Source organism: Manis javanica, chromosome 1 (assembly GCF_040802235.1).
Source record: "Manis javanica isolate MJ-LG chromosome 1, MJ_LKY, whole genome shotgun sequence".
In the NCBI taxonomy this organism is placed as follows: domain Eukaryota; kingdom Metazoa; phylum Chordata; class Mammalia; order Pholidota; family Manidae; genus Manis; species Manis javanica.
The window spans coordinates 111,991,381-112,004,512 of record NC_133156.1 but is presented as its reverse complement, the minus strand read 5'-3'; the positions used below and the strand labels follow the sequence as shown (position 1 = coordinate 112,004,512).

Here is a 13,132-nt window from a genome sequence, read left to right as displayed (position 1 = left end):
GCAATTTTCTGAGGTCACAAAGCTAATATGCTGTAATGCTGCAATCAGGATTGAGGTCTGTCTGACCAGGTTTTCAGCTCTTGGCCTGATTTTGTGAGTCAAAATGGTATGCAAGTACTTTGAAAAAGAGAATACAGAAAATAAATTAAAAAGCATAGATCATATCCCCTATAGTGTGCCATAGAGACAGATGGTGGCACCAGGAAGCCTAAGCATTAAAACTAAGTCAGTGATTAATAAAGTGTCTGTGCTTTGGTTTCTACATATATCAAATGAGCAGAGTGTAAAAGGTTGCTGGTTCTTAATCTCTTACTGTTCAGAAATAGTTGCATGAATTCAATGAACTCTTCCTACAGAAAAATGCATGCATGAACATAAGACAGAAATCTCTGCATTCAGTTCAGTAGTGATACCATATTATATTAGTTGTCAGGTTTTTCCACTGAAATGTAACAGCCATGACGACAAGGGACTTAGTTTTTTTCATGTTTATATCCCCAGTTACTATAACAGTACATGGCACATCATAGGCTCCCAAAAATTATCAGTTGAATGAATTAATAGAAGAGCACTCCTGGTCTCCTTTAAGTCAACACACATTAACTCCAGGTTAAGAAACCTTGGATTAAATTATTTTCAAGATCTGTTTTAAGGTTGAATCACATGAACTTTGCCAAGACTCCATTGATTCTGACCAGTAAAAATGGCAGTTTCATGTACTTCAAACTAACATGTTTACAGTTTTATTCACCTGCCCAATAGTGACCATGTAGCTGTCCTTTGATACATGGTGCCAATGTTTCAGCAGTAACAGTGTGATCTGTGACCGCCATTACTTCCCTTGCATTCACTACGCTGAAACCCAGGCAAGCAGATGAGCGTGCAGTATTTCCTTCCTTGTAAACTGCCAGCGAATGAAAGAGAGCCCATTTCTGTTAAAGGTACCATTCAGATGTAATTTCCCCTTAAATTACATGATTTGAAATTTATCAACACATGTAATTCTAAATGTGTATTTAATGAGGTAGCAACTAAACTAAAGGTTAAGACTGGATTTAATGTAAATTAGTCAGATTTCTGGAATAATTGTTAAACAACAAAACAAGTGTGTTCAATCAGAAGCAAAGCTTTTAAAAATGCATGCCAATTATAAACTTTGGGTTAGTTATAGTGTAGAATAGTTATTCTGTTATGCAACTCCTATATTTGATTATGAAACATTGAATGTAGTATTTATTCCAGGTATCCTTAACCTCCAGTATCCACTATGCAAGCATTGTACAATATGAATTTTTTAAAGCCTCTAGCAATATTTTGCCATAGAAATCTCTTGGTATTAAATATTTTTTTAGAGGTCATTGAAACAAATAGACTACACTTATATGAGTTACATTAATGCTGCTTAACTATTGTAGGAACATCTCTGAAATATGCAATGGAAATGTTGCCTAATTAAGTCTTACCTATTACTTACCAATGGCGATGCAATTTATCTGGATTTGTAAGAAAAACAAAATAACAATATACGGAAGTTCTGTTGTGTGCTAAGACCACTTCTGCCTCTTCTTAACTATGAAGATTTAATGAGCAGTATTTCACTGAGCTCTCCACCAGCCTCCAGCTAGGCTGACCTTTTTTCTTCTCTAAAAAAATGTTTCCATTAATGGTTTGAAGACAGGTCAGGTAAATTTCAGATTAAAATAATAAACCAAAGAAGCTTCCTGTAGAAGGGGTAAAAGCTAAGAGAAGTACAGCACATGGCAAAGTCCAATACATGGAAGTGTCTACCAAATAAAAGGGTAACAGAAATAATTGATACGAATAGTATGACTTGAGCATGTATTCTCCTAAACCATTCCTACTGTCTGCTATATTCATTAGGAAGTACAAAGTGGGAAATAAACCAAGTAAAAGTTTTTTTGTCTTACTTTACTGGCTGCATTTTTAAAATATCTGGCTCGTTCATTGCTAGTTGGAGATGTCCAAAAAATGGTAGTATTGGGTGAAAGAAATGGATATCTGAATCCTAAAGCCATTCAAATTCCTGAAGTGTGTGTGTGTGTGTGTGTGTGTGTGTGTGTGATGTATAAGGGAAGGTGTTCTAAAACAAAAGCAACAAATAGAGACAAAACATTAACAATTAAGTACATTTATTCCTCATTTGAATTAGTAAATAGTGAGATTATCCCTGTTATGAAAAGGACCTGACTAAAAAGGAAAAGGGAAACCAAAAAGACTGGATCATCTACTCCAGAGTTACCAAACTTCAGTCTTCCTTTAATTCTGTAGAGATTATTCTCTGTCATTCAGTCATGGGGAAGGGAACCTGAATCTATTTTCTAGACAGTGGATTTTTATTTTCATGCCACATAACTCATCAAGGCAGCCTTTCTGAAAACAATATTATCACCATGTAGACTTAAGAACCCATACTTCAGAACTTTCTTAGAGATGAGATAATCAGGAGGGAAAAAAGATAGAAATCAGATCTAAACTATACGTGTAAGAAAAACAGTAAGGAGAAATTTGAAAGTGTGAGCTACAGTGACGTTTCAGAATTCTTTGTTAATTTTAATTATTTATTCTGTATTTACCTATGTTATCTATTTTTACACAGATAATTTGTATATATATATTTATATTTTTATCATTGATAAGGTAGTGTTGATACCAAATAAAGGTAAATCCAAGTATTATGTTCAGAATTTGACGCCATATTTTCCCCAAAAAAATGGCTTCCATCGTAGTGAATAGAAAATTCAGATTGTAAAATTATTAACTACTATTGCAGGATTTTTGTTACCAAGTGTTTAGAAAACCAGTGGTCCCAAATTCCTTTCTAACCTCTACTCCTACTTCTCTCTGATCTCCTATGTCATCAAAAATTCTGGAGATATCTAATAAAATTATTAATTTTCTTTTTGAATATATCAACTTTAAAAAATAAAAAGGAGAAGGAAGATGGGGAAGAGAAAACTAGGAGATAGGAAGTTGTTTTTTTTATCCTTCTTGGAAAGAGTCATTAAGTTCTACTTTTGTGTGGTTGTGAGAAGGGAGGGAAAGTGAGAAAATCCAACATTTGCAGTATGAGAAGGTAGAGCCGGAGCCCATCTAGGACAATGATGTACCTCATTATCTTATCTCCCGGTATGAAAAGAAGTAGAAACAAAGACCAGGGTCCCTCCCTAGTCAGTAGCCAGAAACCAGCTAGAAAGGAAAAAAGACAAAATTACCCTGAAGGAAGATTTTTTTAAAACATACTGTATTGAGAGAAAGGTTAGTGATCAGTACACTTACTTACAGTTTATATATTTTTTTAAAGTCTCAAAAGAATCAAATAAATTGGAAAGGAAAGGGGCACTAAAAACATAAGAAGCAATCATCAGAGGCAAAAAATGAAAAATTAAATATATTTATTCCTCAGTTGAACTAATGAATAGTAAAATTACAAAGATTGCTAAATGAAAGGCATAAGAAAATACAGAAATTAAAAAATAACAAAAAGCCCCATTAAGTCTTTTCCTCATAGTCAGATGGAAAAAACTATAAAAAGGAAAACTATGAGGACTCAAAACAATGAAACAGCAAAATAGTCTTCAACTTGAAACTGCAAAACTTGGTGAGAGCATCTCAGATTACACTAGAACTAAGTCTTTGCTGGTTAGCTGCAATTGTTCCAGGCTAAGACTGCCATAAGGAGTCACAGGGAAAGTTTGCTCTCCCCCAGATCATGATAGGCTAAGTAAGCAATCTTTTTTTGTCGAGAAAGTGTGAGCAAAAGAGTCACCAAGAGGAGCTCTCTATATAGAGTGCATTAGAATCACCTGGGGGTGATAAATATTAAATTTATCTCCTGTTGTTAGACTCTATATCATAATGCAAAGCCACTAGAGAAATTTTTCTTTGGAAAATCTAATTACAAAGTTAATACATAACTGACATAATTTGAGCACCTCATGGAACCCTCTGCCCCACCAACCCTGTCTCCCACTCTTGAGAGGTATGGAGACCTGTTGAGAATAGCATTGATCTTAACCCTCAAGGCCTTAGGATGCTCTTGCTATATAAATTACATCACCTGTTTCCTACTTCAACAAGAAAAGAGATTTCCTGCTGAATACACTGTGCCTGTTTTAAAGCTTTCTTATCTCTTAAGCATGTGCTGCTGCTCCCCTGATAATTTTTCCAACTCTTATCTGGTCTTGACCTCTGGTTTTCACCTATATTCTTGTTCTTACTCAGCTAAAATCTTCTGTTTTTGATCATCAGTTTTATCTCTCCCCATTGTTCTGGCTCTGCTGGCCCATGTTTTTGGTCTTAAATATCTATCACATCCTTACTGGTGACTCAGCCTAATGCCCACCGCCGGCTTTCAAATTCTGCTCCCTACTGACTCCCACCCAGACTATTTCATTCCCTCTCTTCCCAGCTCCACAATACCCACTCCCTTCCTTATAGCTTTAAACTTTGGTTTCTCTTCTTGGCCAATTTCCTAATATTTCCCTGATAAATTTCTGACCATTGAAGCTACTAGTAACAAAAGCAGAGATCCACTAAGAAATGAGTCTTCCAGGAGAAATATACATAAACCTGGGAGGAAAGTTGACACTGAAATTTGAGAGAAATTGAAGTTGAGCTTTAAAAATATGGGGGCTACATACATTAATAAATTGAGAGTTTTTTGGTAGACAAATCAGTTGTTCTGATTTATTCATTAGTAAAAAGAAGTATCAAGCAAGTAAAAAGAAAGTAACTTTAATTATTTAACTGACTTGAGGGTTTTTTAAACCAATTTTATTCAGGCAATTTGATCAGAATAGTCAAACTTGTTTGTACATATGGTCCAGTCTAAATATATATCTACATATCTAAATATATATATATATATATATATATATATATATATATATTTATATAGAGAGATATATAATAACCAAGAGTCTGATATAAGGGTGATTTTTAAACTATTAAATGTTAGACAGAATTATCAGCCAGCAATACTAATCCAGGTACTTTCTAACTTTTCTAATTATAAATACATTCCTATATGCATATCCTGCTTGTTTTATTGCTGTTTCATTCCTTAACAATATCTAGCCTGACCTGTAATTTATGCCAAAAAACACTAATGCCAACTCCTGTTATTTCACATACCATCATGGTTTTTTGTTAGCTGTCTTCCAAAATACAGAGTGACTGTAGAAGCGAAGATGCCATTTCCAATTAAATAAACCACTCATAACAATGAGAAAGCAAATTGCACTCAGAATAAATGAAGAAAAGCAATCAATCATCTTGCCTTACCAGTACACTAAATACACTGGTTTCATTTGAAATACATCTTTTTTGACAAGCTTTCTCTGGAGGGCTAAAAACATTGTTTGAGAAGTTAGTAATAGATAGATGGTAGTTGAAGTCATGGGGTTTGATAATATTTCTAAGAGACACTCACTATAAGGCATTAAAAAAAAGAATCCAGGTTGGATTTGTAGGAGATAAATTTGTAACACGGAGGGTGGACCTTTCATGACCTCCCTAAAGTCAGGGCCAATTCTTGAAATCAAAAAATCTGTATGCAAGACTGTTGAAGAAAGAGGCAAAGTCAATCCATAATAAATATGGGTGGAGTTAGAAGTAAGCACTTACTAAATCCCTGTAGTGATCATGATTAAAATTTTTAGACAACATAAGAACCAAAAATAAATATTCCTGAATTTTATGGATTTTTTATGTGCTCTGTGGATACCTCAGTAACCCCCCAACTCACAAACAAGACTATACCACTGTTTTCTTTGCTACACATAGATGTTTAGTGGCCTTAGCCCTTAGTGAAATTGTAATTTGATTAAAACAACCTCCTGCACTTCAAAAATATGTAATGGAAACTACTCAGAAGTCATTTAATCTAAAATATTAAGTTTGCAGATGAGGAAACTAAGAATAAGATGAAAACAATATCTCAAATCTCAGACAGACCATTGCTTTGTCAATCCCTGTGACATTTTCTTCTTGGTGATAGGAAGCAGCTGTTTTGGGGGATTTTTCCCCAGAATGAAGGCCACATCTGCATGCGATTTGTGTATGCTCTTCTAGCCTGGAGTGTTGGCTAATTTTAAAGTCCAGACTTGGTTTTCATAATGGAACATGCCAAAAATTTACATTTCCTCATGAATGTAGCAGCATCTGCATTTATTGAGCATTAAACATACCAGGCATTGTGCTAGGTGCTTGATTCATTTCATCTCACTTCATCCTTACAACAATCTTCTGCACTGGATGTCGTTATTTTTCAAATGAGGACAATGAAACTAAGAAAATAGATATTATAACCCAGATAATATACTGAGTAATTACAAAATCAAGATTTAAATCCAGGTCCATCTCATTACCAAGGCTTTCCTGTGTTTCTTCCATCACTGCATTCTGCTACCAGGGTCCAGAGATAATAGAGGGCCAAAGGAGGTCAGAGTTACACCCACACCCACCCACACACACACTGCTCTGGGGCAAAACTACAGGAACCAACCTGAGACTGCCCCATGGTTGGTGTGCACTGTGAGGAGAATGGTAGGTAATAATGCTGCTCCAGCAGTAATAAACACAGGCTTGATGGCAAAGAGTAGGAAAACACTACAACAAAGACTCTTACAATACAATCACCAGATTCAGTTTTACCAGAGCAGACTTTAGTGGCCTCCTTCATCAACTTCATGGGTAGAACAAAATATCCTGCCACAAAATTCTGGTGATCCTGAAAAAGAATGCACATCAGTATGAGATACCACCATATTGAAGTCATATATCCTAATTTCAGTATTAAATCTAGTCCAACATGGATTGTTGTAACAAATTTCAAACCCCACAAGATTAGAAAATGTTATCTGCAAGTTGCTAGGGACAGCTAGAAAGAACATATGGGGCTTGAACAACTTTTTTGATATGCCTTGACTTCCAGGAGCTTTGAGAAATGGATGCCACTTTAATAAATACCAGTGTCAGTTTTACACAGAATCTTGAAAGTAATTAATGATAGACAGGGTCAGATCCAAGGAGTTATTTTAGTTTTGGTAGTAGTTATGAATTTCAGTTTGTCAATATTAAAATATACACCCCAGGATATGGTCAAGGAAAGGGATGATGTTTGCCCCTCAGGCTTTCCTTGTGAAAACATCATGCCAGCTGATGTGCCAGATTCTGTCACTCCCTCGCTTAAAAGCCTTCAATAGTTGCCCATGGCATTTAGAATATAATGCAAACTCTTAATTTTATGGATTTTGTGGCTCTCCTTTTTGACTCCTCTAATTTATTTGTAGCCACTCAACTCATTCTATTGTCCAGTCATGGTCAATTTCTTTCCAAATACTGCCTCTTTTCCAAGCCTAGACTCATGTCTTTCCCCCTTACTGGAGCATTTCCTGCTGCAGTATACCCTGCTGCCACCCCTCCCGGCACACACACTGTTACCCACATAGTAACGCTGGCTGGTTCTGTCCCACTCACCCTTCAGTTTTTACTCTGACATCACTTTCTCCAGGAATTCACTCATTCCCGAAGTCTGGGTTAAGTGCCTTCCCATAAAGTCCCCACTTTCCTTGTACTAATGGTTCATTATCATTTCTTGTTACTTGGTTTATTTTGCCAGCTGCACTATAAATTCTATGATGGCTAAGACATGTTAGCAATTAGCAAATATTTGTTGAATGTCCACTCTATACTAGACATTTGGAATACTGTGGTAAACTAGGTGTATAAGATCCTGCGTCTGCCTTGCTCAGCATTGCATCCTACCATGAAGCATATGATTTTCCTGTCAGTTAAGATGTATTTATGACAGAAGATACTTGTGGGAATATTATGGATCTTTTCATTCCCTGAATATATAGGAGGTAGGGCAACTTCTAGATGATCGAATCGTGCTGTCCTAGAAGGTGGAATCATATTGGCCCAGAGGGCAACCATTAGAGCCTGCCTCCTGCCTGGACTAGATCAGGCAGTGCCAATGGTGGAATACTTTGTGGCATCTTTGGAATACTTTATGGCAAACACTATGCTAGACACAAAATACTGTCCTTGTCTTCCTAAAGTCAACCTGTCTCAAAACACTCAGGGCATGAGTCCTGGTGGTCTGAATGGTACTTCTTTAATTAATAATAAAAATTCAGCTAGCACTAACCCATCACCAGATTACTTTCCTGTATGAGAGCTAATACACTTAACAGAACTACTGATACATGATATGAAGGCTCAGCAATCAGTTAAATTACAAATGAAGTCATCTGAGAATATCAACTGCAGAAAATGGCCATTTCTACCCAATGAGTTTAAATTTTGCTGAAGATTCTCAATTTAGACTCCATCTTTCTGGTCTATAGCACCTGGATTAAGTAGGCATCCTACTTAATTATTCAAATATATTGATATGTAAATCAGGCCATCAGTGAGGATGAAGTGAGATGATAAATTAATCCCTCAGCATGCTGGACTGTCTCTCCCTGGTAAAAATTGTGCTGCTTTATCAATTCAGAAGTTATTTCATTTGTCATAATTTCACTGAGGTCAGGGAATTATTACCATGTAGATGACTGACTCTCTAATTTCCTATTATAGTAAGTGCAATTCATATATGTAAGAATCTTCACCCACTGGGCATATATACTGTTTTACATTTTTCCCTCAATCTAAGAACCACTGGTAAAATGGAAGAGGTTGAAAGAGAGGGAAAGAGAGAAAGTGAAGAAAGAAAATAGACTGTTTTACCAGATGCCTGAAATGAGAATGAATGCACCTACCTGGTGGGTGCTTTGTGAAGAGATGTTTGTTAGTCTTGAGGCCACAAGAGAAATGTATAATTTATTAAGAGAGGTATTATGGACTTCTGAATATGCATGTTAACCTTCTTTTCTTTCCCAAATCTTTTTTTTTCTATTATAATATTGAAAAAAGTATTAATACTACTAAGTAGATATCGGTCTGGTTCTGACTGTAGCACTGTTAGAATCTTTAGGGGACAAGCCCCAGAGAAAGTGAGCCATTTCATTCTACAGAACCCTTGAAGGGGTTAGGGGCAGGGCCAGACAAGCATCAATGCAGGCAGCGCCCTTGAAGAAACACTAGGCTGAAAATGGGAATTATTCAAAGTCTACACACTAACCAGAGGGATCTTTCAAATGGACAATTGTTAACTACAGGAAAAGCCAAAAGATGTCTGAGAAAGGAACTTAGAACAGCCATAGTTGTTATATAATCATAACAATATAACAGCAATATTTATTATTTACATAATCATAATAATGTTAACATGCCTGTTTAACCAAAATGTTAACATTTTGGTTAGGAGGCTGAAGAGTAGGAAAGTTGGGGTGTGTTGATGGAAGGGAACTGCTGGGGAGGATGAAATTTTTAACAAAGTAAATAAATTATATCTAAAATTAATATATCAAGAAATATCACTTAGAAATATTATTTCTATATACAGAGGAAGTAGCAGGGGTGAAAAAAAAATATGAGTTGAAAGTTGTTGAGTCTGGAGCATGGGGTAGAGTAGGTTGAGTATGAGAAAGACCTACAGCTTTCCAGCAAGAAACATTTAGTGTACATGAGTTCTTAATACTATGTGCTTTTATTACTTGGATAAAAAAATAATAATAATAATTTAAGAGGAAGAGAATTGCCTTTGGATAGGGATATCAGGGATATTAGCCTGGAAGAAACCTTGATTCCATACTTTTGTGTACCGAGGATGTCAGGATCTCCTTGGTGTGTATATAGGAGATACATAATCATGCCTGAATTGGTGCATCATTAAAGCTACCATAATAGTTTTTACAGCAAAAAGATGATAGCCCAAAAATTAAGACCACGAAAGGTTATACTGTGACTCTTGTAAACCTCAACACAGTACCAGAGTGTTCTTTACAAGGACTGTTGACTGCTGTATTTTAAATGCCTCTCACAGTGCCTGGTCAACATGGGTGCCTTAGAAGTAGTTGTTGAAGAAAATGTGCAAAGATTGCAGAGGTGGTAGTTAATACACTATTGCTGAAATAACTGAAGGGAGTGGAGAGAAAGGCAGGAAGGAAGTTCTAAGAAAGGCTCAACTTGCAAAAGGCCAAATAACTAGGAGCCATGCCAAATTTTCTCCCTTTTAAGGACTCAAAAGCAGAGCTAAGTCAGGGTCAAACCACTAAGAGAGGGAAATGAGAATAAAATAACTTCAAGGTGGTATATCTGTAATTTAATTTGCTTGGTAAGTATTTTGTGTATGGAGAGAATGGAGCTCATGAGTTGAGAAAACAGTTCCATAGTTCATATATGTCACTCTGGTTGATATTTTAAAGTATAGGAAACCAGTGAAGTATTCATCACTCAATTTGGATGGATGAGAACATGTATAAAAGTCTATGCTATATACAACACAGCCAACCAAGTTCAAAATATAATTTTGAAAAATTATATGGTCTTCTGTCTAAGTAGGAATACAGATTCTGTGTTTAAGAACATATATTAGTTTTCTAGGGCTGCTGTGACAAACTTCCACAAACTTGGTGCCTTAAACAACAGAAATGTATTGTCCCACAGTTTTAGAAGCTCAAAGTCTACGATAATTGCAGGCCTCTCCCCTGGCTTCTGCTGGTTTTCTGGAAAATTCCAGCACTTTTGGCTTACAGATGTGCCACCCCATTCTCTGCTTTCATGTTCACGTGGCATTCTGTCTCTGTGAGTGTCTATATCCAAATTTCCTCTATTTATAAACATATTTATATGGCATTACAGGTCTGCTCTACACAACCTCATCTCTACATCTGCAACAGCCCAATTTCCAAGTAAGGTCACATTCTGAGGGACTAGGGTTAGGACTTCAACATATGAATCCAGGAGACACAGTTAAATCTATAAACAGAAAAGTAGTTTAATCTAGTCTAGGTTTTTAGAATAATAATACTCCTTTCTTCCTAGTACTTTGAGTCAGTGCTTTTTGTTCATTACACCTACCAAAACCTACTTGGAAGTAGGCAGCTAAACAAAAGGGTGGTGACTGGATAAGCAAATGTATCTGATTGTGGTTGTTAGGCTGGGGCCAGCTCTGAAAATGGTGTGGGGCTTTGGGAACCAAGACTGGTAGAGCAAGTACCTCTTATCTTGAGGAAAGCACTAAAAGCTAGGAAAAATATGAAATTTTGAATCAAGTGAATTGGAAAAGGAAGAGGGTCTAATAGAAGAGAATCCAGTTCCCAAAATCAAAGATTACAAAACCAAAAAGGGCCAATGCCAGATAAATGGTACAAAATTTTAAAACTAAGGCAATGAAGAGCCAGTGAGAAGAGAGCAGAACACAGCAGGCTGAGCAAGCAAGTCAGAGAACTGAAGGAGAAACACCTTAGAGCCACGCTCTTACTCCATTGCCCTTTATGTGCTCTATATGGCAGGAGATATGGGCAGGTTAGAGAGAGTTACAATGCCAGGATTAAGGGGCATAGTAATAGTTTTTCTATCCAACTATGATATTTTTGATTTTAATAATCAATGTGATATTTGAAGAGCTTAATGTAAAACTGCACCTGCTATCATTAAGTTGCCCACACTTTGAAAATACAAATATATCAAAGTTAGAAAGGAAACATTGTTCTGTGAGGAAACAAAAAGTTCTCTTAAGACTAAAGAACAAAAAGAACCTGTGTACTCTAGGAACTAGAGAGTAAAAATATCTCTAGGGCTAAGCACAGATTAGTATCTCAAGAAATTATCACTATAATTTCCAACTTCCGTAATGAAAGTAACATTATTACATTGAAATTACACTTCATTTCTTTTAAAAAAATTGTAACAATCTTCAAAAGACACCAGCACGATGAGAGTATTATTTGGACCATACCGGCATCCCTGAATGCAACTCTGAAATAAGAAGTTTAATAAATTCTCTGAGCAATGGCAGTGTTACCACTGAATTGAGTTCTCAAGAGTGATTCTGTAGAAGAGGTGGCTGTTGGTTCAAGAAAAAGTTACTTTCATATCACTGATGTTGCATAAATTACTTATTCATGAAATATTTAAGTAGTTTCAATTATAAGTAGAAGTCCTTTTCCCATCTCTTGGTTTTACCTGAAACTTCCTTTTCCTTTCATGATTTCCCTGTTCAGCCTCTCAAAGCCTGCACTTCTTCCACCACTACTTCTGGACCCCAAGACTGATACTCCAGTGAATGAATGATTATTACATCCCCAGGACAAGCAGCAGCAGGTTCTGAAGTTGGTCATTCAACAATAAAGAGGAATTAGAGAATGAAACTGCAAAACATTGTTGAAAGTAATTAACTAAGATCTAGAACAAAATAGAAAAACATCCTGTTGATGGAATTGGAAGATTTATATCATTAAGATGGCAATACTTCCCAAATTAATTTATAAATGGCAATACAATACCTATGAAAATTCCAGCTGCCTTTTTTCACAGAAATGAGCAAACTCATCCAAAAAAATAATATAGAAAGACAAGGGATTCATTCTGAATAACCAAACCAATCTCTACAAGAACACAAGAAGAGGATTTTTGAATAATTTCCTGATTTGTACTACTTATACCATATATAAAAATTAACTCAAAATGTATCATAAACATAAGAGTAAGAACTATGAAACGCTTAAAATAAAATGCAGTTGTAAATCTGCATAACCTTGGATTAGTGCTTTCTTAGATATGAAACAAAAAGCCCAACAACCAAAAGAAAATAGATAAAATTGTCTTCATCAAAACTATAAAACTTTGTGCTTCAATGGACACTATCAGAAGTGAAAAGACAAGTCATTGAAAAGGAGAAAATAATTGCAAATCATATATATGATAAAGATCTAGTATCCGGAGTTTATAAAAAATTCTTACAGTTCAACAATAAAAAGACAACCCAATTTAAAGATGGGTAAAGGATTTAAATAGACATTTCTCCAAAAAAGATATATAAACGACTCATTAGCACATGATAAGATGTTTACCATCTTTAGTCATTAGGAAAATGCAAATCAAAACCACAATGAGATGCTACTTTATATTCACTAGGATGGCTATAATCAAAACAAAAATCATCAGTCTGTTTGGGAGTTTATCAAGATATTAAGGCATTCAGGTAAAAACAAATTCA

General features: G+C 35.7%; 1 long non-coding RNA gene across 10 annotated transcripts in view; it reads right to left on the bottom strand.

Annotated features, from left to right (window-relative positions):
• Window positions 1-13,132, bottom strand: part of LOC108400789 (uncharacterized) — a 292,621-nt gene that overhangs the window by 238,491 nt on the left and 40,998 nt on the right. For 8 of the 10 annotated variants that reach the window (XR_012131211.1, XR_012131207.1, XR_012131197.1 and 5 more), the window contains one exon: window positions 6,676-6,751. This is a non-coding gene — a long non-coding RNA (uncharacterized lncRNA). Of the gene's footprint in view, window positions 1-6,675; window positions 6,752-12,099; window positions 12,241-13,132 lie in introns of all 10 variants that reach the window. The other 2 variants (XR_012131206.1, XR_012131212.1) reach the window with 1 other exon arrangement.